Source organism: Saimiri boliviensis, chromosome 6 (assembly GCF_048565385.1).
Source record: "Saimiri boliviensis isolate mSaiBol1 chromosome 6, mSaiBol1.pri, whole genome shotgun sequence".
Lineage (NCBI taxonomy): Eukaryota > Metazoa > Chordata > Mammalia > Primates > Cebidae > Saimiri > Saimiri boliviensis.
Genome location: NC_133454.1, coordinates 130,306,897 through 130,332,206, shown reverse-complemented (window position 1 = coordinate 130,332,206; position 25,310 = coordinate 130,306,897). Strand labels below are relative to the sequence as shown.

Genomic DNA, 25,310 nt, shown 5'->3' with positions numbered 1-25,310 from the left:
TATTGGTGTGAATTTTCTTGGGTTTATCTTGTTGGGTTCATTCAGCTTCTGGAATCCATAGGTTTATGTTGCTCACCAAATGTGGGGTGTTTGGAGCACTTTTTCAGACCTCCATCTCTTATTGCTCCTTCTGGGATTTCAAGAGTTTAAAGTTAGGTATAGTATTATTGTCCCATAACTCACCGAGTCTCTGTTTATTTTCAATCTGTTTCACTCTGTTGTTTAGTTGGGTTAATGTCTGTCGTTCTGTCTTCCAGTTCACTGATTATTTCCTCTGCCCCCTCCATTCTGCTGTTGAGTCCATTTACTTAGTCTTTTATTTCAGTTATTGTATTCTTTAGTTCTAGCATTTTCTTTTTCTTTTTAATTCTTTTTTGGAGGAGGGGAACAGTTTCACTCTTGTTGCCCAGGCTGGATTGTAGTGGCATGATCTTGGCTCACTGCAACCTCTGCCTACTGGGTCCAAGTGATTCTCCTGCCTCAGTCTCCCAAGTAGGTAGAATTAGAGGCACCTGCCACCACACCTGGGTAATGTTTGTATTTTTAGTAGAGATGGGGTTTTGCCATGTTGGTCAGTTTGGTCTCAAACTTCTGACCTCAAATGATCCACCTGCCTCAGCCTCCCAAAGCGCTGGGATTACAGGCATGAGCCACTGTGCCTGGCTAGTTTTTTCATTTTCACTTGCTTCCTTTTTATATCTTTGGTGAGAAGTACTTCTTTGGTAAGGCTGTTATTTCATCTGTTTCTAGGATGTTCATAGTTGTTCATGGAAACATTTATCATGGCTGCTTTCAACTCTTTGTCAGATTATTCTGACATCTCTGCCACCTCTGTGTTGGCATCCATTGATTATCTATTTTCAGTTTGAAATCTTGCTGCTGATCCTTGGTTTGATGGGCGATTTTCTATTGACACTTGGACTTTTTTTATTACTTCATGAAATTTTGAGTCTTATTTGAACCTTTTTTGTAAGCTAACTTTTCCTGATGCCACTTCCACAAGGGAATATGGGAAGGGGTGTCACCTCATTACTGGCAGGTGCAATAGAAACCCAGGCTCCCCATGCTGCCTATACTAATGCCAGAGTGAAGGGAGGATTTGTTACTGCCCAGTGGGGATGAATGTGCCAGCTCCTTCCTTTGGTTTCTTTGATGCCACCCTGGCAGGGATTTGGTGCTTCATTACAGCCACACAGGGTAGAAATCTACACTCCCTACTTGGCCTCTGCTGCTGTGGGTGGGGCTGAGGCCACGGGTTTTCCTGTGGTGCCTGGCTGGAGTAGACCTGTTGTTGTCTACACGTGTTGCCCTGTTAGCTGCCACTTTCCTGGTCCTTCGACTAAAGAGAACACGCTTTTCTTGTGGTATTCTTCCTGCTCCTGTTGGCGTTTCTGAGTTGCTGGTTTATTCCGTACCATGTCTGGGATGGCATGAGGCAAGAAGAAAACCTAGAGTTCACACCATGTCCCTGGCCGGTCTGCCTTCTCTCTGCCTTGCGAAGTGTTATGTTTGTTTTATATACAGCATCCTGAGTATGAGTTATGCTTTGTGTGAGGAATAGGGGAAAATGTGTCTACCCCATCTGCCCAGAAGCAGAGGTTCGGTCCCTGGTTTTTAGCTCAGAAATATCAGAATCTACATGCAGTTTTAACATGTGCCTCTTAGCAATCTCTGTCTGACCACACCCCGGTCTCACTGTCTTTCTGCAGGTCTGGAAATCTGTCCAGGCTCCCTGCTTTGGCCACCTAGAACACGGACCGTTCCTGCTGTAAGACGCCATCTGCGGGGCTCAGTTTGCCAATACCTCTGGTGAGTTAAAACTTCTTCCCCTGTCCTTGTTACCTGCAAGCCAATGGCAGTTGTCTGGGTTTGTTCCACCTCTTTCCCTTGGCACTGTGGCCAGGGAACTTTCAGTTTCTTGTTGTCAGACCCCGTGTTCTCTGTGCTCGTGTTGAGGTGGGAAGAGGGTGGATGGCATCGTCGCTGGTGCCCAGCTCGTGTGACCTTGCGGGGTATGGAAAAGGATCGTACCTGTGGCTTCAGGACTGCTGTGAGCTGTCCTCACCAGAGTGCTCATAGCAGACTTTTTGCTTAGCATACTCTCTTTCCCTTCGTAGTGTTCCAAACTCCCTCTTTTATTATTTCTTTTCTACTTAGAAAGGGTTCTTTAGCCATTCCTTTAGAATAGGTCTGCCAGTGACAAATTCCTTAGTTTCCTTTCATCTGAGACTATCTTCATGTTCCCTCCATTCTTCCAGGATATTTTCGTTGCTATAGAATTACAGATTGAGAGTTCTTTTCTTTCATCACTTGAAAATCACAGTGCCACTTCGTTTTGGTCTCCACAGGGTCTCATGAGAAATAGAGGTATTGCTATTCTCTGCCTGTTTTCAGTATTTTTTCTTAGGCATTTGTTTTTTAACTCGCTGCCCAGGCTGGAGTGCAGTGGCACGATCTCAGCTCACTGCAGCCTCTGTACCCTGGGTGGCTGCAGACAGATGAGTGGTACAGGGGCTTCCAGCTCCTCTCCATCATTTTCATGTGGATGGGGGTACACCTGGTGGTGTCCAGGGGCTAGGAAGGGTGCAGTGAAGCCCAGGCACGTGTGTTCTGTGGGGGCCAGAGCGTGGCTGGTGCGCAGTGGCCCTGTTCTTGAGTACCTCCTCTGTGCCTTGCTGGTATCACCTCACCTGTAACTTGTACTTAAAAGCCCCATCTGCCAAATATTTTAACAGTGTTGACCCTGCTTCCCGCTCACTCCATGCCGAAAGTGGAATTACCACCATTTTCAGTGAGGACGCAGGCTCTCAGCAGTTAGATACTTGGTCTCGGTCAGTCACGTGGGTATTGAGTGGCTGAATCCAGCTTGGCTGACCGCACCACTGGGCTCCTGCTGGTACAGGACCCCATGGCCTTGTATACCAGGGGCCATGAAGACAGACCTGTATGGTCCAGACCCCCGTGGGCAGTTTCTTAGTCCATCTTGCATGACAGCCTGCTCAAGAAGCTGTGTCACAAATGCCTTCCTCATTGTGTGCACCAGGAGGTCTTAAGACTGTGGAAATGCGTGCAGTCATCCCTCGGTATCCGGCGGGGTTGGTTCCTGGACCTCCCGTAAATACCAGAGTCCGTGGATGCTCAAGTCCCTGTTTGCATGTGGGACAGTATTTACATGTAACCTAAGCACATTCCCTCCCATGCTTTAAATCATCTCCAGATCATGCATGATACGTGAGCAACGTAAATGACACGTAAATGGTTGCTGTACTGTATTGCTTAGGGAATAATGACAAGAAAAAAAGTGTGTGCATTTTCAATACAGATGCAACTGAAAAATATTTCCGACGTGTGCATGGCTGGTTGAATTCAGGGTAACAGCAGCCATGCACACGAAAGTCTGACCTTGGGCCTGTTTATGAGATGACTGTGTTTTTGTTCTTCACCCTCCACGACTCCATGAGAATGCACATCTTTGGGTCCTGAAAACACGGCAGGCAGGAGCAGAGCGTCGGACTCACAGCCCCAGGCAGGACCACCCAGGTTCGGGTCACTATCGCAGTCGGGCAGTCTTGCCTGCCTGGTCTTCCTGTCTCCAGCTCCACCGCTCACCAATCTCGTCTGAAATCCAGTCCGACCCTCTCACTCCCAGTGTTCAAGCCCTTCTCTGTACCTGCGTGTTCCTCCAAGTCTCTGAGCTCCCTCTCTGGCCTCTGCTGTCACTTCCCTCCGAGATGGTGACGTGGCTCCGTGGAGGGTGCTCCTGACTTTCCCGGCTGCCATGGCCGAGGGCTGAGTCTGCATCCTCCACAGTCTCCCTCGTCTCTGGCAGATGCTGCATCCCTGTCCCTTGTGCAGAACCACTGGCACAGCACGTGGGTCCTGCTCCAGAGGTGTCACGAGGATGCATATGAGAACGTGTGACTCAGCTGGAGAAGGTGGTCCACTCCTTTATCCTAGAGCAGGAGCAGACTCGGAGAGGGAAGGACATTAGTCCCTGTCCACCGGGAAGGAGCACCTGTCTCTGCAGGCCTGGGATTGAGCCATAAGGTGTTGTCAGCAGTCAGCTGCCTGTGGCTTCCTCGAGGCTCGAACTTGGGACTGGCTGTTTATTCCTTCTGCCTCCCGGGGCTGGGGCAGAGCTGAGGCCCATGGTGTGCGTGCTCTTCTGCCTTTGGAAGGCGCCTGTGTCCGGCCAGCTGGGCCTCGGTTCGCAGCTGGGACCTGTCTCCCTGAAACCTCCCTTCTTAGCTCCTCCGGGAGCATCGTGAGAAAAGAAGACTTGGCTGGTTGGGTTGAGCTTTTGCTTGTCACTGGGAGCCTGTCTCTTGGGAGCTGCTGTGGGCTTCCCGCTGCCACCCACCCTGGAGGCTGCGATTCAAGGGAAGCGGGAAAGGAAAAGCCGGTCTGGGCAGCTCACGAAGGCTGGGGGTGAATTTGTTTTAGTTTTGTTTTTCCAGCCAGGGCACTTTCTGTTTCTTTCTGTTTCTTTTTTTCTTTTTTTCTGAGACGGTCTCGCTCTGTTGCCCAGGATGGAGTGCAGTAGCACGATCTCTGCTCACTGCAACCTCCGCCTCCCAGGTTCAAGCAATCCTCCCGCCTCAGCCTCCCTGGTAGCTGGGATTACAGGCACGCACCACCATGCCTGGCTAATTTTTGTATTTTTAGTAGAGACGGGGTTTCACCGTGTTGCCTAGGCTGATAACTCCTGACCTCAGGTGCTCCACCCGCCTTGGCCTGCCAAAGTGTGGTGATTACAGGCGTGAGCCACCGTGCCTGGCCTGCCCAGGGTACTGCAGCCTGCACAGTTGGTGACCTCGGGACAGGGGAGCTCCCTGGGAAGATCAATCGCCTCAGCTGGAGGCAGGATGGTGGTGCTGGGTGGGGTGGGTGGGGTTTTCCTCTCCGGGATGTTGATGCTCTGGGAGGCCCAGGGAGTGCCACTCCTGGTCCAGGGAATCCTGAGGCAGCAACACCGACCCGGCCAGGTTCATCTGGGCATTTCTCCCTCCAGCGGCTTCTCCTGGTTCCTTAGGTGTCCCAGTTCTGCCCTAACAGGAGCCACCAAGGGACTCTGCCCTCAGTGGCTCTCCTGACGTCCTCAGACCACCATTCATCATGAGCATCAGTGTGTGGGCACCTCACGGCCCCATGCCGTGGCTGCGGCATCAGAGACTCCCAGCACCTAAGCACCTGGGCACATCCTGGGTTTCCAGCCTTGTCTACTCATCACCTCCCTTTGCTGCTCAGAGAAAAGTTGGAAAATAACCCTCAAGGAGTAATTTAGTGAGCAGCCGGGGTATCGTATAATTAGTGGCAGAAGGCTTCCACCTAGTAGCAGAATTAATTGACAGTGTTGAAATTCTCCTTGAATGTTCAAGATGTTAGACTAGATGAATTTGAAGATTTGATTTTTCTTGAGGTGTTCTTTGTTACTGCCTCAAATTACATTTTCCGCTTGTGGGTGTGATTAGACACCCCCAGTGATTAATGGCATGACCAACAGGAGATGCTCGAGGGGATCCTCCTGGGTGGGGAAACAGGATATCAAGTGGCATTTGCCAGGGCAGAGCTCGGGTGAGGACCCTGTCCTCTGCAGCTGTGCTCTGGCACGGTCTCCTGCTGGGCACCCACTGTCTCTTGCCCAACCAGAAGCTGGCAGACTGTGGTGCAAGGATTCAGTCCTGCCCATTGCTCGTTTTTGTAAATGAAATTTTGTTTTTATTTTTAAAGCGTTAGTAAAATACACATAATCCAGAATTTACCATCTTCATCATCTTCCTTTCTTCAAGACAGAGTCTTGCTGTGTTGCCCAGGCTGGAGTACAGTGGTAGGATCTCGGCACACTGCAACCTCCGCCTCCTGGGCTCCAGCGATTCTCCTGCCTCAGCCTTCCGAGTAGCTGGGATTACAGGTGCCTGCCACCATGCCTGGCTAATTTTTGTATTTTTAGTAGAGACGGGGGTTTCACCATGTTGGTCATTCTGGTCTTGAACTCCTGACCTCCAGCGATCCACGTGCCTTGGCCTCCCAGAGTGCTGGGATTGCAGGCGTGAGCCACTGTGCCCGGCCCATCTTCACCATTTTCAAAGTCTGCTGTTCAGTAGCACTAAGTAGACGTATGTGGCTGTGGAACCATCACCACTACCCGTGTCCAGAACCTTTCCATCTCCCCAAACTGAAACTCTGTCCCCACTGACCCCTCCCTCCCCATTTGTCTTCTGCAGCGCCTGGCAACCACCATGCAGCTTTCTGTCTCTGTGGATTTGCACACGCTGGGAACCTCATGGGAAGTGGGAACATGTGGAATTTGTCCTTTTGTTCCTGACTCCACCTAGCACAGCGTCCTCCAGGGCCACCCACACTGTGGCACGTATTGGAATGCCATTTCTTTTTAAGCCTAAGAAGTACTTCCTGTGTGGATGGTCCACACCTTGTTTACGCATTCGTCCACTGGTGGATGCTGGGTCGCTCTCACGTTTAGGCTGTTGTGAAGAGTGTTCTGCGAACGACGGTGTATGGATAGATCCCTTTGAGATACCCATCCGTTCGTTTGGCCATATACCTCCCCAGAAGTGGAATTGCTGGTTCATGTGGTTTTTTTGTGTTTAGTCTTTGGAGAAACTGCCATACTGTTTTCTACAGTGCTTACACGATTTTACATTCCCAGCAAGGGTCAGGAGAGCCAATTTCTCCACGTCCTTGTCAATGCTTATGTATATATTGTTTCTTTTGAGACAGGTTCTCACTCTGTCACCCAGGCTGGAGTGCAGTGGCACAATAAAGCTCACTGCAGCCTTGACCTCCCAGGCCCAAGCAATCCTCCCATCTCAGCCTCCCAAGCAGGTGAGACCGCAGGCATGCACCATCATGCCTGGCTAATATTTTTTTTTATTTATTTTTTTTCACAGAGACTTGGCAAGGGGCTGGTCTTGAACTCCTGAGCTCAAGCAATTCTCCCACCTTAGCAATTCACCCACCTTAGCTTCCCCAAGTGCTGGGATTTCAGGTGTGAGCCACCACATCTGGCTTGTTTTTCCCCCTAAATTTTTAATTTAATTTAATTTGATTATTTTTGAGATGGAGTCTTACTCTGTTGCCCAAGCTGGAGCACGGTGGTGTGATCTCAGTTCACTGCAACTTCCACCTCCTGGGTTCAAGTGATTCTCCTGCCTCAGCCTCCCAAGTAGCTGAGATTACAGGTACCCACCACCATGCCCACCTAATTTATTTTCATTTTTATTTTTACTAGAGACAGGATTTCACCATGTTGCCCAGGCTGATCTCAAACCCCTGACCTCAGCTGATCTGCCCACCTCAGCCTCCCACAGTGCTGGGATTACAGGTGTGAGCCTGTTATTTTCTGTTTTTGTTTGTTTGTTTGTTTTGTTTTTTGCTTTTTGTTTTTTTAAACTGTGGTGTCTCATTGTGGTTTTGGTTTGCATTTTCCTATTGATGAGTGATGTGGAGGATCTTCTTATGAGCTTATTGGCTATTTGAATATCTTCAGAAAAATGTCTATTCAAGTTATTTGCCCATTTTTGAATTGTTGGGTTATATGAATTCTTTATATATTTTAGATGCTAATCCCTGGTCAGCTATGTAATTTGTGGTTATTTTCTGCCAATCTGGTTTCCTTCCGTGAATAAAGTTTTATTGGCACCCAGCCATGCCCATCACTTTCCACGTTGTGTGTAGCACAGTTGAGTCCTTGTGACAGACTGCATGCCCTGTAGAGCTGAAAGTAGTTACTAGCTGTTTTCTGCCTGTTGCAGAAAACTTAGTGGACCCTTGTTTTAAGTGATCTCAGCACATTGCAGCGCCTAGAACCGAGCCACTTTTCTCTGATGCAATTCTGAGAAATGCCTACTCCTCATCTGGCTTCTCTAAATCCTGGCATGTGGGGCACCGCCCATGATGGCATCCTGAGGGTCTGAAGCTTGCCCACAGAGCCTTGGGTAAGCCCTGCTACTTACTTCTGCAATGTCTGTGTTGGATGCTGACCCTCTATGGGGTGCATAGATGCTGCCCTCTCTGGGTGACCCACAGAGAAGGCTGCTTGGGGCTCCTCCCTGCTGGGGGCTGCAGAAGAGGGAGGCATTTAGGCACAGTATCCAGCCATGCTGGAAGAATAAGGCTGGGCTGGGAGGCAGGACAGCAAGTTTGGGGCTTCCTTCTTGGTGAGTTACGCTCAGTGCTCTGTTTATAATGCTACTGCAACTTGTGTCTGGTTCAGGGGTCATTCACCTTTCACATGAGTCTTTCCCATCAAAGGACCTTGGAGTAGATGGAAGTTGGGTGTGTAGATGCTCTCTGCTGATGGGGACAGCTGGCTGGTGAGAAGGTAGCAATGAAGGTTCCAGACCCTGCCCTCACTCTGCTCATCCCTGGACACCACAGGTGTTTTATTTCAATTTAAAAATAAAACACACAAGCAGCTTGATTGAGGTGTAATTTACATGCCCTGCACGCCGCCCGCCCAAAGGGAATTCAGGTCAGTGGTTTTCAGTACAGTCATGTGCTGCTTAACGAGGGGGATATGTTCTGAGAAATGCAGTTGGGTGATTTCTTGGCCGTGTGAGTGTCGTCGTGTGCACTCACATGGACCTGGGCTGTGTGGTGTACCCTGCTGCTCCTGGGCTACAAGCTTATGTGACAGGTGGCCGTGCTGGATACTTTAGGCAGCTGTAACGCACTGGTAAGTTGTGTTACAGTATTCGTCTGTTTCTGCATTGCTGATAAAGGCATATCCGAGAATGGATAGCAGAAGGCAGAGAGAGAGCTCATGCAGGGAAACGCCTGTTGTGGAAACCATCAGATCTTATGAGACTCATTCACTATCATGAGAACAGCACAGGAAAGACCCGCCCCATAATTCAATCACGTATGGGAATTGTGGGAGTTACAGTTCCTCTTGCAACACCTGGGAATTGTGGGAGTTACAGTTCAAGATGAAATTTGGGTGGGGACACAGCCAAGCCATATCAGTGAGTATTTGTGTATCTAAACATTAGTAGACATAGAAACAAGACAGTAAGAATACAGCATAAAACATAAAAATTGGTGCAGCTGCCTAGGGGACTGACCAAGGATGGAGCTTGCAGGACTGGTGTGCTCAGGGTGAGGCAGGGAGTTTGTGGTCAGTGAATGTGAAGGGCTAGGAAGTCACCGGACACTGCTGTAGGCTTTGTAAACACTGGACACCTGGGCTACACTACATTTATTTTGAAAAAAAGTTACATCAATGATAAATTGATCTTAGCTTACTGTTCTTTATTTTATAAACTTTTAATTTATTTTTCTAAAAAAACTATTGACTCTTTTGCAGTAACACTTAGCTTAAAACACATTGTCAGCTATGCACACATATTTTCTTTCTGTATATGCTTATTTCATAAGCTTTGTTCTATTTAAATAACTTCTTTTTAAATATTTTTTGTTAAAATCTAAGACAACCCAGCAGACTCAAAAAAAAAAAAAAAAAACTTCAGGCCAATATCTGTGATGAACATAGATGCAAAAATCTTCAATAAAATACTGGCAAACTGACTGCAACAGTACATCAAAAAGCTGATCCACCATGATCAAGTAGACTTCGTCCCGGAGATGCAAGGCTTTTTCAACATACCCAAGTCTGTAAACATAATCCACCACATAAACAGAGAACCAAACACAAAAACCACATGATTATCTCAACTGATGCAGAGAAGGCCTTCCACAAAATTCAACAGCCCTTTATGCCAAAAACTCTCAATAAACTAGGTATCAATGGAACATATCTCAAAATAATAAAAGCCATATATGGCAAACCCACAGCCAATATCATACGGAATGGGAAAAAAACTGGAAGCATTCCCTTTGAAATCTGGCACTAGACAAGGATGCCCTCTCACCACTCCTATTCAATATAGTACTGGAAGTTCTAGCCAGAGCAATCAGGCAAGAAAAAGAAATAAAGGGTATTCAGTTAGGAAAGGAGAAAGTCAAATTGTCTCTATTTGCAGACAACATGATTGTATATCTAGAAGACCCCATCATCTCAGCCCAAAATCTCCTGAAACTGATAAGCAACTAAAGCAAAATGTCAATGTGCAGAAATCACAAGCATTCCTATGTACCATAAAAGACTTAAAGAGAGCCAAATCAAGAATAAACTGCCATTTACAATTGCTACAAAGAGAATAAAATACCTAGGGATACAACTAACAAAGGATGTAAAGGACCTCTTCAAGGAGAACTACAAACCACTGCTCAAGGAAATAAGAGAGGACACAAACAGATAGAGAAACATTCCATGCTCATGGTTAGGAAGAATCAATATTGTGAAAATGGTCATACTGCCCAAAGTAATGTACAGATTCAACACTATCCCCATCACGCTGCCTATGACCCTCTTCACAGAACTTGGGGGGCGGGGGAAACCTTAAACTTCATATGGAACCAAAAGAGAATCCACATAGCCAAGACAAATCTAAGCAAAAAGAACAAAGTTGGAGGCATTATGCTACCTGACTTGAAACTATACTACAAGGCTCCAGTAATCAAAACAGCATGGTACTGGTACCAAAACAGAGATATAGACCAATGGAACAGAACAGAGGCCTCAGAGGCAACACCACACATCTACAACCATCTGATCTTTGACAGACCTGACAAAAACAAGCAATGGGGAAAGGATTCCCTGTTTAATAAATGGTGTTGGGAAAATTGGCTAGCCCTGTGCAGAACGCAGAAACTGGATCCCTTCCTGACACCTTACACTAAAATTAACTCCAGATGGATTAAAGACTTAAACATAGGCTTAACACACAAAAACCCTAGAAGAAAACCTAGGCAAAACCATTCAGGACACAGGCATAGGCAAGGACTTCATGACTAAAACACCAAAAGCATTGGCACCAAAAACCAAAATAGAGAAATGGGATCAAATTAAACTCCAGAACTTCTGTACAGCAAAAGAAACCATCATTAGAGTCAACCGGCAACTAACAGAATGGGAAAAACTTCTGCAATCTACTCATCTGACCAAGGACTAATACCCAGAATCTACAAAGAACTAAAACAGATTTACAAGAAAAAAACAAAACCAAAAAACAAACCCATTCAAAAGTAGGCAAAGGACATGAACAGACACTTTTCAAAAGAAGACATTTATAGGGCCAACAAACGTATGAAAAAGTGCTCATTATCACTGGTCATTAGAGAAATGCAAATCAAAACCACGTTGAGATACCATCTCATGCCAGTTAGAATGGCAATAATTAAAAAATCTGGAGACAACAGATGCTGGAGAGGATGTGGAGAAATAGGAACACTTTTAGACTCTTGGTAGGAGTGTAAATTAGTTCAATCATTGTGGAAGATAGTGTGATGATTCCTCAAGGACCTAGAAATAGAAATTCCATTTGACTCAGCAATCCCATTACTGGGTATATATCCAAAGGATTATAAATCGTTCTACTATAAGGACACATGCACACGAATGTTCATTGCAGCACTGTTTACAATAGCAAAGACCTGGAACCAACCCAAATGCCCATCAATGATAGACTGAACAGGAAAAATGTGGCACATATACACCATGGAATACTATGCAGCCATCAAAAACTATGAGTTTGTATCCTTTGTAGGGACATGGATGAATCTGGAAACTATCATTCTCAGCAAACTTACACAAGAACAGAAAATCAAACACATGTTCTCACTCATAGGCGGGTGTTGAACAATGAGAACACATGGACACGGGGAGGGGAGCATCACACACTGGAGTCTGTTATGGGGGAATAGGGGAGGGACAGCAGGGGGTAGGGAGGTTGGGAAGGGATAATATGGGGAGAAATGCCAGATATAGGTGATAGGGGAATGGAGGCAGCAAACCACCTTGCCATGTGTGTACCTATGCAACAATCCTACATGATCTGCACATGTACCCCAGAACCCAAAGCACAATAAAATATATTAAAAAAAAAAAAAAAAAAAAACTAAAACAAAACTAAAACACACATGCTAGCCGTGGCCTGCACAGGATCAGGATCATCATCATTATTGTCTTTCACTTCAGAATCCTGTCTCGCTGGATGGTCTTCAGGGGCAGTAATGTGCATGGAGCTGGCATCTCCTGTGATAACAGTGCCTTCCTCTGGAACGTCTCCTGGCAGACCTGCCTGAGGCTGTTTTACACTTTCCCTTTTTTTTTTTTTTTTTTTTTTTTTTTTTCTGAGACAAGATCTTGCTCTGTTGCCCAGGCTGGAATGCAGTGGCATGTGGCATGATCTCGGCTCTGTGTAACCTCTGCTTCGCGGGGTCACGTGATTCTCAGCCTGAGCCTCCTGAGTAGCTGGGATTACAGGTGTGCCACCAATGGTTTTTGTATTTTTAGTAGAGGCTGGGTTTCTCTATGTTGGCCAGGCTGGTCTCACTCCTGACCTCAAGTGATCCACCCACTTTGACATCCCAAAGTGCTGGAATTACAGGTGTGAGCCACTGCACCTGGCCCCTAGTTTACTCCTATTCTATTCTTATCTATTTCTATTTCTAGTCTGTTGAGATGGAGTTTCACTGTTGTCACCCAGGCTGGAGTGAAATAGCACGATCTCGGCTCACTGCAACCTCTGCCTCCCAGGTTCAAGCAATTCTCCTGCCTCAGCCTCCCGAATAGCTGGGACTTAGAGGCATGCATCACCATGCCTGGCTAATTGTTGTATTTTTAGAAGAGAGGGGTTCACCATGTTGGCCAGGCTGGTCTCGAACTCCTCACCTCAGGTGATCCTTCCACCTCAGCCTCCCAAAGTGCTGGGATTATAGGCGTGAGCTACTGCGCCCAGTCTCTCTCTTTTTTTAATAAGTAGAAGACATATACTCTAAAAACTGTAGTAAATGGATAAACCAGTAGCATAGCTTTTTCTTACCATCGTCGAGGTCTATGCACCTACGAAGTTGTATGTGCTAGACTTCCAATTGACTGGCAGTGCAGGACGTCTGTTGAGGGTAGCATTGTCACAGATGCATGAGGAACGCATTGGGCTATGATGTCCCAGTGGCTGTGACCTCACTCGGTGATAAAAAGTTTTCAGCTCTATTGTAATCTTATGGGACCGCCATCACATACACAGTCCCTCTCCCTCCTTGACTGAAAGTTGACAGCGGCGTGTGGCTGCATTTTCAGAGCGGAGCAGTGATTGCCAACATCGACATTAACATTTGTGAAAAGTCACCGTTTGTTTAAATCTCCCCTGACCCCAAGAAAAACCATGCGCCCATCAGCAGTCAGTCCCTCCTCCTGAATCCCTCTGTCAGTCATCTCCAGCCCTGGGAACTGCAAATCTCCATGTGATCCCTGTGATTTGTCCATTTGGGACATTTCCATATAAATGGAATCGTATAATATGCGACCCTCGCGTCCATATTCTCTCTGTCAGCATCGTGTTTGTAAGGTTTGCCCACGTTTAACGTGATTCAGTGATTCATTACTTTTCAAGGCTGAGTAATATTGCATCATATGATACGGCATCTTTTTAATCCAATATTATGCTTCTCAAATGCTGGGTATTTGGGTGGTTCCCACTTTTTGGCATTTACAAATAATATTGCTTCGATCGTTCTTGTAGAAGCTTTTGTGTGGACGTGGTTTCTTTTCTCTGGGGTGGATTCCTAGGAGTGGAGCTGCCGGGCCATGTGGCAGCCCTGTGTTCAACCCTTTGAGGAGGGTGCACTGTTTTCCAGAATGGCCCCACCATTTGACCTCCTCTCCAGTGTCGGGTGCAGGCTCCGCTTCTTCCACATCCCCGCCTGCTTCTGTTCCCCTGTCTCTTTTTGGTTATCTTCATCCCGGAGGGTGGGGGACACTGGCTCATTGTGGTTGGGAAGATTTGACTTGAGCATCTGCAGCGCGCCAAGGTGGTGCTGGGTGCGGCGGGAACCTGACTCCGCCCCTCGTCCCTGAAGAGGTTGCGGTCTGGCTACAGAGTAGGGGTGCTGCTTCCGGGGCGTCATGTCTGGCTTTTGCCAAATAATCGTGTTTGCGGAGGTGTGAGCTCCCAAGCGGGTGCGGCTGCACTGTGTGCCAGGAGAAAGGTGGCAGGAGTCCGAGGATACGAGAAGGGCCTTGAGTGGGAGCCGCCTTGCTGCGGGCGGCTGAGTGGGGACCCCTCCCCAGGGAACAGTGGGGGTCGCGGCCTTCCGTCCCAGAGGACAGGGCAGCCCAGGGTGGCACGTGACATGTTTAGGTGGGCGTCAGACAGTGACGCCTCCTTGGCCTCAGTCCAGTTAGTTTCTGGCCAGCCTTACTTAGACAGCAGTGGGACCCTGAGCCAAACCCATCGTTATATTCAAGTATCCCAACACGGCAGGCTGAGCAGAGGGGTCACTTGCTGGGAAACACCGGGTTGGGGAAGGCCGCTTTTTCGAGCAAATTGATGGTGCTGAATCACGATGACTTTTGGCCACAGGAGAAAGAAGTCCCGGCTGTGTGTGTTTCAGCTGTTGCTGGAAAAGAAGGGAGGCTGTCCCTCTGGGGGCTGGGGAGCCCGGGTTTGTAGATGGGGGTCCAGAGGGCAGCCGGCGCGAGGTTCCTCACTTCATTGCTGCAACTGTCTCATTTTTACTGCAGGATTTTAATTGATGGAGGTGACTGAGGGAAGACAAAGATTTCCCAAAAGAAGGTTTTATGGCTTCCATTTCCCAAGAGCAGGGGGCCGTGAGCCCTAGAAGCACCAGGGTTTGGTCAGGAGGTCGGAGCTGGGAAGAAGCTGAGGCCAGAGCCTTTCCGGGGGTGTCTGTGAGAGAGGCAGGGCCGGGCTGGGTGAATCGTGCAGGCCTGGCCGGTGTGAACCATTGCGGCGGGCCTGGAGCTGTAGGGGAGGTCTTTGGTTGCCTGGCACCTGGCCCTGGGGTGCCTCAGGGCAGGGGTGGTGCATATTGGCTGGGTACACGGGAGTTGAGGAAGAGGTGGTTGGCTTGTGCATGCGAGGTGTCCAAGGGGAAGGAAGCCACTCACTGTCTTTGGGAGTTAGCCAGCCCTGGAAGGGGCATCTCTCCCTGTGTCTGTGACGCTCCCCTACATGTCGAAACATCATAAGACAGGAAATAAAAGACATGATCAGTCCAGTTTGCTTATCAGAAAGGCCGTTCCTCTGTGTGGATGGAGGCGGCAGGCTGGCAGGAGCCAGAGAGGGGTGGCATGTTTGTAGAAGGAAGAACGGCCAGGGCTCAGGTGCGTCCGCCGGGCCTTTTCCCACAGGGAGTCATGCGACCAGGGTGTGTGATGTCAGAACGAGACCCTCAGAGTTCCGCAGCGCAGTTTACCCTTAGGTTAACGCCTCACATGGCTCGTGCCATGACTAAAAGCGATTCCAAGGCGCAGAGGACAGAGTTTGCGCTCTCTGTGTGGTGCTTAAACCTCTGTTTTACAGCAAAACAGGCCTTGATTCAAAAACCTTGCCCCTGGGGATCTATCCAAGAGGAAGAGTGAAGTGAGACTGTGAGCCTAAAGATGTTCAGCTTGGCACTGTTTAGGAAAGTGAAAGGCTGTAGCCGACTGTGTTTTCCAGAATAGAGGGATGAGAGGATCCGGGCCGCTTGGCGTCCTTCTGTGCCAGCTGCTGGCCGGGCAGGCAATACCTGCCTCTGTTCTGAGAGCCACACTGCCCCGTGCCTGGCCCCTCAGCTGCTAGGAGTCCCTGCTGTGCCATGAATATGCTCCTTTTTGACCTTTGCTCTTTCTCTAAAGAACCTCAGCCCCCGAGCCCCCTGGACCTACCTGGGAGGCAGCGGCAGTCCTGTGCCCTGCAGAAGCGGGCATGGTGTCTTTGGTCCCTTCGCCTCTCCCTGTGCCTCCACTGCTGTTTCAAACTGGTTTCCCAGTGAGAGAAATGGGGGGAGAAACCTCTCCTACCAGAGCAGGGATTCCTGGTGGCGAGAACATCCCAAAGCTTTGCAAAGCTCTGGTGTTTGGTGCTGAGGGAGTGGATTCATGGAAACTGCTGGAACCCTTTGAGGACTTGGATTGAGTTTCTGCCTCCAGGGAAGAGGACTGTGTTCAGCCCAGTCATTGACAGAAATACTTCGATCTTGGCCAAAGTTAGTCTCACGGTCTTAGAGCAAGGGCTGCCCTCTTGCGTGGAATGGGCATGTTTGCCGTGTTCACTGCAGCGCCTGCAAACAGGTGTGATGCATACGAATGCTCACTGGGTGAGGATGAAGGTGACACAAGAGGAGGAAATAGACATCCCCCCCCCCCCCGAATGTCTTCTGAGTCCTAGGAAAAGGGCTGTGACATTTTACTTTGACTTTAAAGCCAAATCTGAGAACATTTTTGGGCATGTGATTTAAATTGTAGATTTTAATAGGACATCAGATTCAGTGGGAATCTTTTTAGCTGGTTTCCCAAATGACTCTGCTGCATGCCATACTGGTAAAACTCAACTTGAAGCATGAAGAGTCTCTAGAACCCACCTGTAGGATGAGAGAGCATTTGTACGGATACATCTGGTTTTTAACGTCTGAGCTTCCTGGCAGCCGGGGCAAGAAGGGAAAGATGGGATAACAGAATTCTTTTGTCTAATATCGGTTCATCTGGAAAGCAGATTTGTCTTGGTGTTCTCAACTAGGAAGAATTTTTTTTTCATGAGACACAGTATTCGCAGGAGGGGTTTTGCAAAAAAAAAAAACAAAAAAAAAAACAAAATGGTTTCAAATACCTTTGACTTCAGTGAAAGCTGAGGATATAACGAATAGGCTTTGAGGTGGACACTAAGCCAGGGTGGTTCCAGTGTGTTCCCGTCTCATATTCTGAAGTGATTCAAGCATATAACTTGAACAAACATCCGCAGAGGAGATCTGGATCACTACAAAGCTTTTCTCAAAAGAGAAGTAAAAAAAGGAACGAGAGAAAATGGACTCACCACACATCGTGTGATTCCTTTTATACGAAATGCCTCAAAGTGGCCAAGGTATGGAGAAAGAAAGTAATTAGTGGTTGGGGGAAGATGGAGGGAGAGGATGGGGAGGTGGAGGGGTGTGGCTAAGGGGCAGAGGTTTGCTTTATTTTTTTTTTTTGAAAATGCCCAAAAATGGATTGTGGCGATAGATATCCCACTCTGTGAACTCACTAAAACCCACTGCGTTTTATGTTTTATTTAATTAATTAGTTTATATTTTTGAGACAGAATCTTGCTTTGTCACCCAGGCTGGAGTGCAATGGCACAAACCCATGTTTGCCATCTCGCTGAAGCTTTGACCTCTCTAGCTGAAGTGATCCTCTCACCTTGGCCCTCCTCCATGTAGCTAGAATTACAGACGGACACTACCACGCCTGGCTGATTTTTATGTCTTTGTAGAGACGGGGTTTCTCCAAGTTGCCCAGGCTGGTCCTGAACTTCTGAGCTCAAGCAATCCACCTCCTCGGCCTCCCAAAGTGCTGGGAGCACTGAGTCACACACTTTAGATGAGTGAATTCATTGGTGTGTGAATTCTATCTCCATGTTTTCTTTAAAAAAAAAAAAAAAAAAAAAACTAAAAGGAAATTGACCGGTATGGCCAGAGTGTGCTGGACTGAGTATACAGTTTGGTGCCAGGGAGTGTGGAGCAGCCCACGTGGCCTGTGGGTGTCTCGGGGAGCTGTCAGTCACGGCGAACTTGGTAAGGGGAGTAGTTAGGACTGCGGAAGCCCCGGGAGCCTCCCTGAAACTCCTGGTCCCCGAGCAGTTGAATGAAAGGATCCTGTCAGCGGTGCAGATGGACCGAGCTGGAACACACTCCTGCCCTCTCCTCCCGAGTCTGTGTTGGATGCTGTTTTGCGTTTCCCCAAATCTATGAGGACAGGAGGAGTACCGGCGCTGCATCACGCTGTCTTCAGTGTCCCAGATGTTTTTCTCTTCAGCTCTGGGGCTGCGGGGCTCGTTCCTGGAGCAGGGAGAGCGCTGTCCAGGTGTGGAGCGTGCCCCTGTCCAGGTGCGGAGCGTGCAGCCCTCCAGGTGCGGAGCGTGCAGCCCTCCAGGTGCGGAGCGTGTCGCCCTCCAGGTGCGGAGCGTGTCGCTCTCCAGGTGCGGAGCGTGCCCCTGTCCAGGTGCGGAGCATGCAGCCCTCCAGGTGCGGAGCGTGTCGCTCTCCAGGTGCGGAGGGTGCATCCCTCCAGGTGCGGAGCGTGCAGCCCTCCAGGTGCGGAGCGTGTCGCTCTCCAGGTGCGGAGCGTGTCGCTCTCCAGGTGCGGAGCGTGCAGCCCTCCAGGTGCGGAGCGTGTCGCTCTCCAGGTGCGGACTGTGTCGCTCTCCAGGTGCGGACTGTGTCGCTGTCCACGTGTGGAGCATGTTTTTCTTTTTTGTTTTTGTTTTTGGATGGAGGATGCTGTGTCCCCAGTTCCTTCAGCGAAAGCCTGGGTCTCTGGCATCCACGGAGCCCCAGGCCAAGCGGAGGGAAGCGAGTGGGTGGGGCGATCCGCTCCTCAGCCGCAGGGCATTTCCTGACACTTGCAGAACAGTCTGCGGGTAGGAAAGAAGTGAGAAGAGTGTGAATGTAAACAAAAGCACATTACCTGAGTATAAATATATACCTGTGTATTTTGAACGAAAAGGACCAGGTAGCAAGGGCCGAGGCCAGGTGTGCTCCACTAAATACTGGGGACGGTTTTGCAGCCCCTGGAGACCCCCTTGGGCTGAGGCTGCCTTCAGAAGCTCCCTTGCAAATGATGGGAAGCTGCTGTTCACGTTTTGGGGTCACGGACTCATTGGAGCATCTGATGAGTCTTGTGAAGAATGGACATCTCAGCACACACCCTCGTTCTTTGTGGAATCCTTGGTGGGTTATTATTGTTCCCAGAGAGCCCCCATCAGGCACCAGGCAGGCCCCTGGAATCTAGTCTGGCAGAGACCCCCCCCCAAGTATATCTCTCCAGGCAGCTCTCATGGCAGGTGCTCTCTCGATGAGGCCAGATGGAGACCCTCACCTCCAGAGCAGGCGGGCAGGTGCACTGTTTGGTAGTCCCGTGAGGCATGCAGCACAGAGCACTCCCTGCAGGAGCACCCAGCACACTGCCACCAAGGCAGGACTCCTACCTGCTGCATGTTCTGCCACAAGGGACAGCGGCTGCCTGGCTTTGCAGCTGTCTCAGACGTTCACTGATTGAAGATGGAGGAGCTGGGTCTGTGTGTGAACACGTGTGTGCTGGTGGGAGGGGGAGCCGTGGCTGTTCCCGATTCTGAGAGGAGGCATGACCTATGCAAGGGCGAGCACCCATGTGTCCCCCAGGACAGGGAAGCTCGACTCCCTCCTTATCATGCTTGGCTGGGCTCCTGTGAACCGAAGCTCTCTCCTGGGTCAGCCCTGCACGTGGGTTTTCTTGAGGCAGGGCTTGGGAGGGTGTGTCTGATTGGCTGCACCCGGAGTGGCTCACTACAAATCGCAAAGAGGATTTCTTGATAAAACGATCATGACAGTCCTTGCAAGGCCCCATGCTTTTCCTCAAATCCTCAACCACAGCCACATTTGTCCTGGTCTGGGGGCAGGGCTGGTGTAGCCTCCTCCTTCCAGGGTCAGCCTGGCTGATTCCTGACCAGCCCTCTCCATCTGTGGTGAGATGAGGAGAGCCAGGGCCTGAGAGGGAGCTCTGCTTGAAGCATAGTGGGTTTCACTCAGAGGACTGGGCTTTATTCTGCCTGACATTTCCCTGACAGTAGGGCCAGGTGTCCTCACTGGTGAGGAGCTGTGGGTGATGGTGCTCTCACTTCTGCAGACATCTTATCCTGGAGGCATATAATGCTGGGCATCCTGACAGGACCATGACATTTATTTTTCTTCGTTTTCCTGGCCTGTGATCTCCCAGAGTATAGTAATCTCTGCTCTAAGCCATAGGGTGTGTGTGTGTGTGTGTGTGTGTGTGTGTGTATGTGCGCGCGCGCGTGCGCACGTGCACGTGCATGCCTTAGACACAATTTGTTGAGCACTTCCATCTCACCTTTGTGCCGACTGTCTTCCTACACTGTCTTGTTAAGCCTCCAACCTGCCTTTGACAGATAAGGAAACTGAGATGGGAGATGCAGTAACTCACCAGGGATCTCACCTAGGGGAATCGATCAGGATTTCAAAGCCAGTGTTTTGTATCCCAGAGACTGCCTGTTGGTCCCATTTGCTATGCCAGCCAGTCTATTCTGGGAGCTCCTTTGAGGCAGGGCTGTTTTATACCCATCTGTAATGTCTATGGCACCTGCCTAGGACTCGGGAAGGGAGGGTGGGGAGGAACACTTGGGTGTATAGCCCTGTCCTGGCAACATAACGTCCCCTGGAGCTATCTGAGATTTGGAAAGCATCATCGGGCTAGGGTGTATGGGGTTGGAATTCTTTATCCTCTTGTTCTATAGCCTCACCCAGTCCATCCTTGGAGCCTTCTCCACGTGCTGGGCTCTGGTGCACGTCCCTTGTCCTCTCTACCCCACACTTTCCCATCTCTCCGACACTTCTTCTGGGGATGCCCCCCTTCCCAGGACAGCTTCTCTCTGCCCTGGTGATGCCCACTTCAAGCTCATACCCCTTCGGGGCATCCTCCTGCCACACCAGGCACACAGTGGGGGCCCCTGGGAACACCACTGCATGGCTTTCTGTGCCCCCCGGGTTTAAATACAGTGATGCTGAAATAGTCAGATGTTCAGGGCAACTGTGGACTCCCTCATGTGCGGTTTTTAGGCATCTTAAAACCCTTACAAGCTTTTCTTGGGAGCCCTCAGACTGCCAAACCCAGTGTACCCCTCGGACGCCAATCTTTTGTTCAGTGGCATTCATTGAAATGTAGGTAAGCCTGCCTCAGAAGCAGGCAGGAACACAGAGGAATTCTTCACCCACATTTTGCTGTCCAGCCTGGAGAGGCAAGAGTGACCCCATGCGTGCCACCTTCCAGAGAGGGCAGGTGCAGGGTCAGCCTCCAGCGATGGTCTAGTTAGAGCTGTTCAGATTCTGGAAATGAGGACTGGAAGATCTGGCCGAGGGAGAGACACGGGTCACATGGGCAGCTGACCCTGGCAGCAGTACTGTCCTGCTCTGTGGATTTGTTTTTGCTTCCTGGTTAAACTTTACCTGCATCTCAGCAAAGCCCCTTTTCATGGAAAGAAGAAGGGAAAAATCAGAGTGAATGTAATTCACCAAAACAAGCAAACAGACCTAATGTAGGAAGCTTGGCCTATCTGAGACTGTTGGAAATAAAATTTAAAGTGGGCCAGGTGTGGTGGCTCATGCTTATAATTCCAGCACTTTGAGAGGCTGAGGCCGGCAGATCACCTGAGGTCGGGTGAGACCAGCCTGGTCAACACGGTGAAACCCTGTTTCCACTAAACATACAAAAAATTAGCTGGGTGTGTGCGTGCGTGCCCATAATCCCAGGTGCTCAGGAGGCTGAGGCAGGAGAATTGAATGAACCTGGAGGGCAGAGGTTGCAGTGAGCCAAGATTGCACCATTGCACTCCAACCTGGGCGACAGAGTGAGAGTCTGTCTCAAAAAAAAAAAAAAAAAAGAAAAGAAAATTGTTGGTTGAATCTAGACATTCCTGTTTTTTTTTTTTTTTTTCTTTTCTTCCATGATCCTCCTTCTTCTTTTTTTTTAAGGCAGGGCTTCTCTGTCACCCAAGCTGGAGTGAAGTGGCCCAGTCATAGCTGACTGCACCCTCGACCTTCTGGGCTCAGTGATCCTCACTCCCCAGCTTCCTGAGGAGCTGGGACTATAGGCAGGCACCATCATGCCCGGCTAATCTTTTTTTTTCACTATTACTTTTTGTAGAGACCAGGGTCTCGCTGTGTTGCCCAGGGTGGTTTCAAACTCCTGTCCTCAAGCAATCCTCCCACCTCAGCCTCCCGAGTAGCTGGGACACCAGATGCGTGCCACCACGCCCGTCTCATTTTTTTACTTGTAATTTTTGTAGTTGCTGGGTCTTGCCGTGTTGCCCAGGTGGTCTCGAACGCCTGGCCTCAAGTGGTCCTCCAGGCTCGGCCTTGCCAAGTGCTGGGGTTGCAGACGTAAGGCACTGCGCCCAGCCTTGGCATTTTTAGTATATTGTAAATTATCAACCATTAGCCAAGGGAGCAAGCTGGTCTGTCTTTTGGAGGTCTGGTAGTCAAGCGCTGTACCTTTGCTGTGGTTCCACAGCCGTGGGTGGGAGAAGAGCGCGGTCTCCCCGTTGTCTGGAGGTCGGCTGGCGGGGTGCGGTGCTGCTGGCTGCAGGCTTGCTCTAAATGTGTACGCTCCTGTTCTTCCTGGACTCTGAGCGAGGGCTGCAGATCCGTCTTTCCGTGTAAATTCTGCCTGGATGTTTTCAGAGGGAGGAGTTTGGTTTCCAAGAGCCGTTTAACAGTCACGATATAACCTCTAAGGAATAGTTAATTAAATGCTCAGAGGAGATCCAGGTGCTCAGATGCGGTTGATCCGTGCAGCTGCCACAGGTTCAAGCCCATCGGGGAGCCGCCCTGCGCCTGTGCCTGCTGAGAGCGAAGCAGTGGGAGGGAATTCAGAAGCAGAAGATTTTGCGCTAACACCCTTCTCCTTCCGTCAGCACAGGCGGGCGTGCGCTCTGGAGAGTGCGTCTGTGTGTTCTTTTTCTTTGTGTTCACGGAGCAGTCGCTTTAGGAAACGGGGGGGGTTCCATGCAGGCTGGCGCGGGGCACATGGAGAGAAATTGGACCTGGCTCCTGTCTGGATGGGGCCGGGGCTGATGAGAGCTCAGCCCTGATAGGAGCGTTTCTCCCCAGAGGACCCCAGCCCCATTTCACCTGCTGCAGCCCTGGCAGGACACAGAGCTAAGGGGCCTTTCCTTTCTCCCAGATCCCAGCAGCCATCCAGAAATGACACTCAACATGGCCCCCGGGGACCAACCCTGGCCCTCTTCCACCAGCAAACAGATACATAACACGCCTGACCCCATGCACATTAGGAGTGGCTTGGGAGGTGTGGGGGAGGGAGTGTTAGCAGGCCCACCCCTCTCTGGAACTTTCCTCCTGGCGAAATTTGGAAGTGTGGTGCTTCCCCCACATCTTGGAAACCTCTGGGTGGCCGATTTGGACTTCCCAAAGTTGAGGGCTAAGAAACAGCGGGAGGGAATGGGGAAGGAGGCTGCAGGGGGCTCTCCTCCTGGCACGCGGGTCTCCTGGTGCTGCCTCCCGAGGGGCTGTGCAGCGTCTGCTGGAACCTGGCAACAGGGGCGCAGGCAGGAGCTGCAGGGTGGAGGTTCTTGCAGGAGTGCCCAGCGGGGGCACTCCTGCCCCTGCTCCTGCCTACTGCCCCTGCCCCTGCCCAGAGCCCTGGGATACTGCTAGATTGGCCACTGATGGAGGGTCAGGGGTGCTGGCCTGGCAGGGTGGTCCTGGCCAGCTGCCCTCTGGCCAGAGAGAGGCATGACCACCAGATTTTCAGCTGACCCAAAGCTGGGGAGAATGTGGACCGGATGCGGGGTGGAGACTGTGCGAAGAGGGGCAGCCCTGCAGGGTGGGCCCGTGCCGAGAGGCCGAGGCCTGGTGGACTTGTACGGTCAGGCCTCTGGCTGTGAAGGCCACGGGACCTTGGGTCTGAGTAGCGCAGTGCACATACTGCCTTCATGGAGAAGAGAGGGAGGGCAGGGCAGGGAGGGAGGGAGAAGGGAGGCCAGGCTGACATCAGCAGAGCTGGCTGTCCCCTGCCTACCCCAGCTCCATCCAGAACCAGGTGTCCTGTCCCTGCCTGAACCTGGTCAGCATCCCGGGGGTGGGCCACTGGGAAGGTGGGGTGCTCCAAGCCCCACCTCCTGCCTCCTGCCCCTGCCCCTGCCCCACCTCTTGCTCCTGTTCCTGCTCCTGCCTCCTGCCTCCTGCCTCCTGCCCCTGCCCCTGCCCCTGCCCCTGCCCCTGCCTCCTGCCTCCTGCCCCTGCCCCTGCCTCCTGCCTCCTGCCCCTGCCTCCTGCCTCCTGCTCCTGCTCCTGCTCCTGCCCCTGCTCCTGCCTCCTGCTCCTGCCCTGCCTCCTGCCCTTGCCCCTGCCCCTGCCTCTGCTCCAGCTCCTGCCCCTGCCCCTGCTTCTGCTTCTGCTCCTGCTCCTGCCCTGCCCCTGTCCCTGCCCCTGCCCTTGCCCTACCTCTTGCTCCTGCTCCTGCTCCTGCCTCCTGCCTCTTGCCTCCTGCCTCTTGCCTCCTGCCTCTTGCCTCCTGCCTCCTGCCCCTGCCTCCTGCCCCTGCCTCTGCTCCTGCTCCTGCTCCCGCCCCTGCCTCCTGCCCCTGCCTCCTGCCTTCTGCTCCTGCTCCTGCCCCTGCTCCTGCTCCTGCCTCCTGCTCCTGCCCTGCCTCCTGCCCCTGCCCCTGCCCCTGCCTCTGCCCCTGCCCCTGCTCCTGCTCCTGCTCCTGCTCCTGCTCCCGCCCCTGCCCCTGCCCCTGTCCCTGCTTCTGCTTCTGCTCCTGCCCCTGCCTCTGCCCCTGCCCCACCTCTCGCTCCTGCCCCTGCCTCCTGCCTCCTGCCTCCTGCTCCTGCCCTGCCTCCTGCCCCTGCCCCTGCCTCTGCCCCTGACCCTGCCTCTGCTCCTGCTCCCGCCCCTGCCCCTGCCCCTGCTTCTGCTCCTGCTCCTGCCCTGCCTCCTGCCCCTGCCCCTGCCCCTGCCCCTGTCCCACCTCTTGCTCCTGCTCCTGCTTCTGCTCCTGCCTCCTGCCTTTCGCCTCCTGCCTCCTGCCTCCTGCTCCTGCCCCTGCCTTTTGCCCCTGCCTCCTGCCTCCTGCTCCTGCTCCTGCTCCTGCTTCTGCCCCTGCTCCTGCCTCCTGCTTCCTGCCCCTGCCCCTGCCTCCTGCTCCTGCTCCTGCCCCTGCCCCTGCCTCTGCCCCTGCCCCACCTCTTGCTCCTGCTCCTCCTCCTGCTCCTGCTCCTGCCTCCTGCCTCCTGCCCCTGCTTCTGCTTCAGCTCCTGCTCCTGCCTCCTGCCTCCTGCCCCTGCCCCTGCCTCTGCCCCTGCCCCTGCTCCTGCTCCTGCTCCTGCTCCTGCTCCCGCCCCTGCCCCTGCCCCTGCCCCTGCTTCTGCTTCAGCTCCTGCTCCTGCCCTGCCTTCTGCCCCTGCCCCTGCCCCTGCCTCTGCTCCTGCCCCTGCTTCTGCTTCTGCTCCTGCCCTGCCTCCTGCCTCCTGCCTCCTGCCCCTGCCCCTGCCTTCTGCCCCTGCCTCCTGCCTCCTGCTCCTGCTTCTGCCCCTGTTCCTGCCTCCTCCTCCTGCCCTGCCTCCTGCCCCTGCCCCTGCCCCTGCCCCTGCCTCTGCTCCTGCTCCTGCTCTTGCTCCTACTCCCGCCCCTGCCGCTGCCCCTTCCCCTGCTTCTGCTTCTGCTCCTGCTCCTGCCCTGCC

The 25,310-nt window shown here is 51.4% G+C and overlaps 1 protein-coding gene across 10 annotated transcripts in view; it reads left to right on the top strand.

The window, feature by feature from the left end:
• Positions 1-25,310, top strand: part of SHANK2 (SH3 and multiple ankyrin repeat domains 2) — a 684,346-nt gene that overhangs the window by 28,896 nt on the left and 630,140 nt on the right. For all 10 annotated transcript variants that reach the window (XM_074401828.1, XM_074401830.1, XM_074401824.1 and 7 more), the window contains exon 2: positions 1,710-1,809. The gene's annotated coding sequence lies outside the window, so the exon portion shown is untranslated. The remainder of the gene's footprint in view (positions 1-1,709; positions 1,810-25,310) is intronic.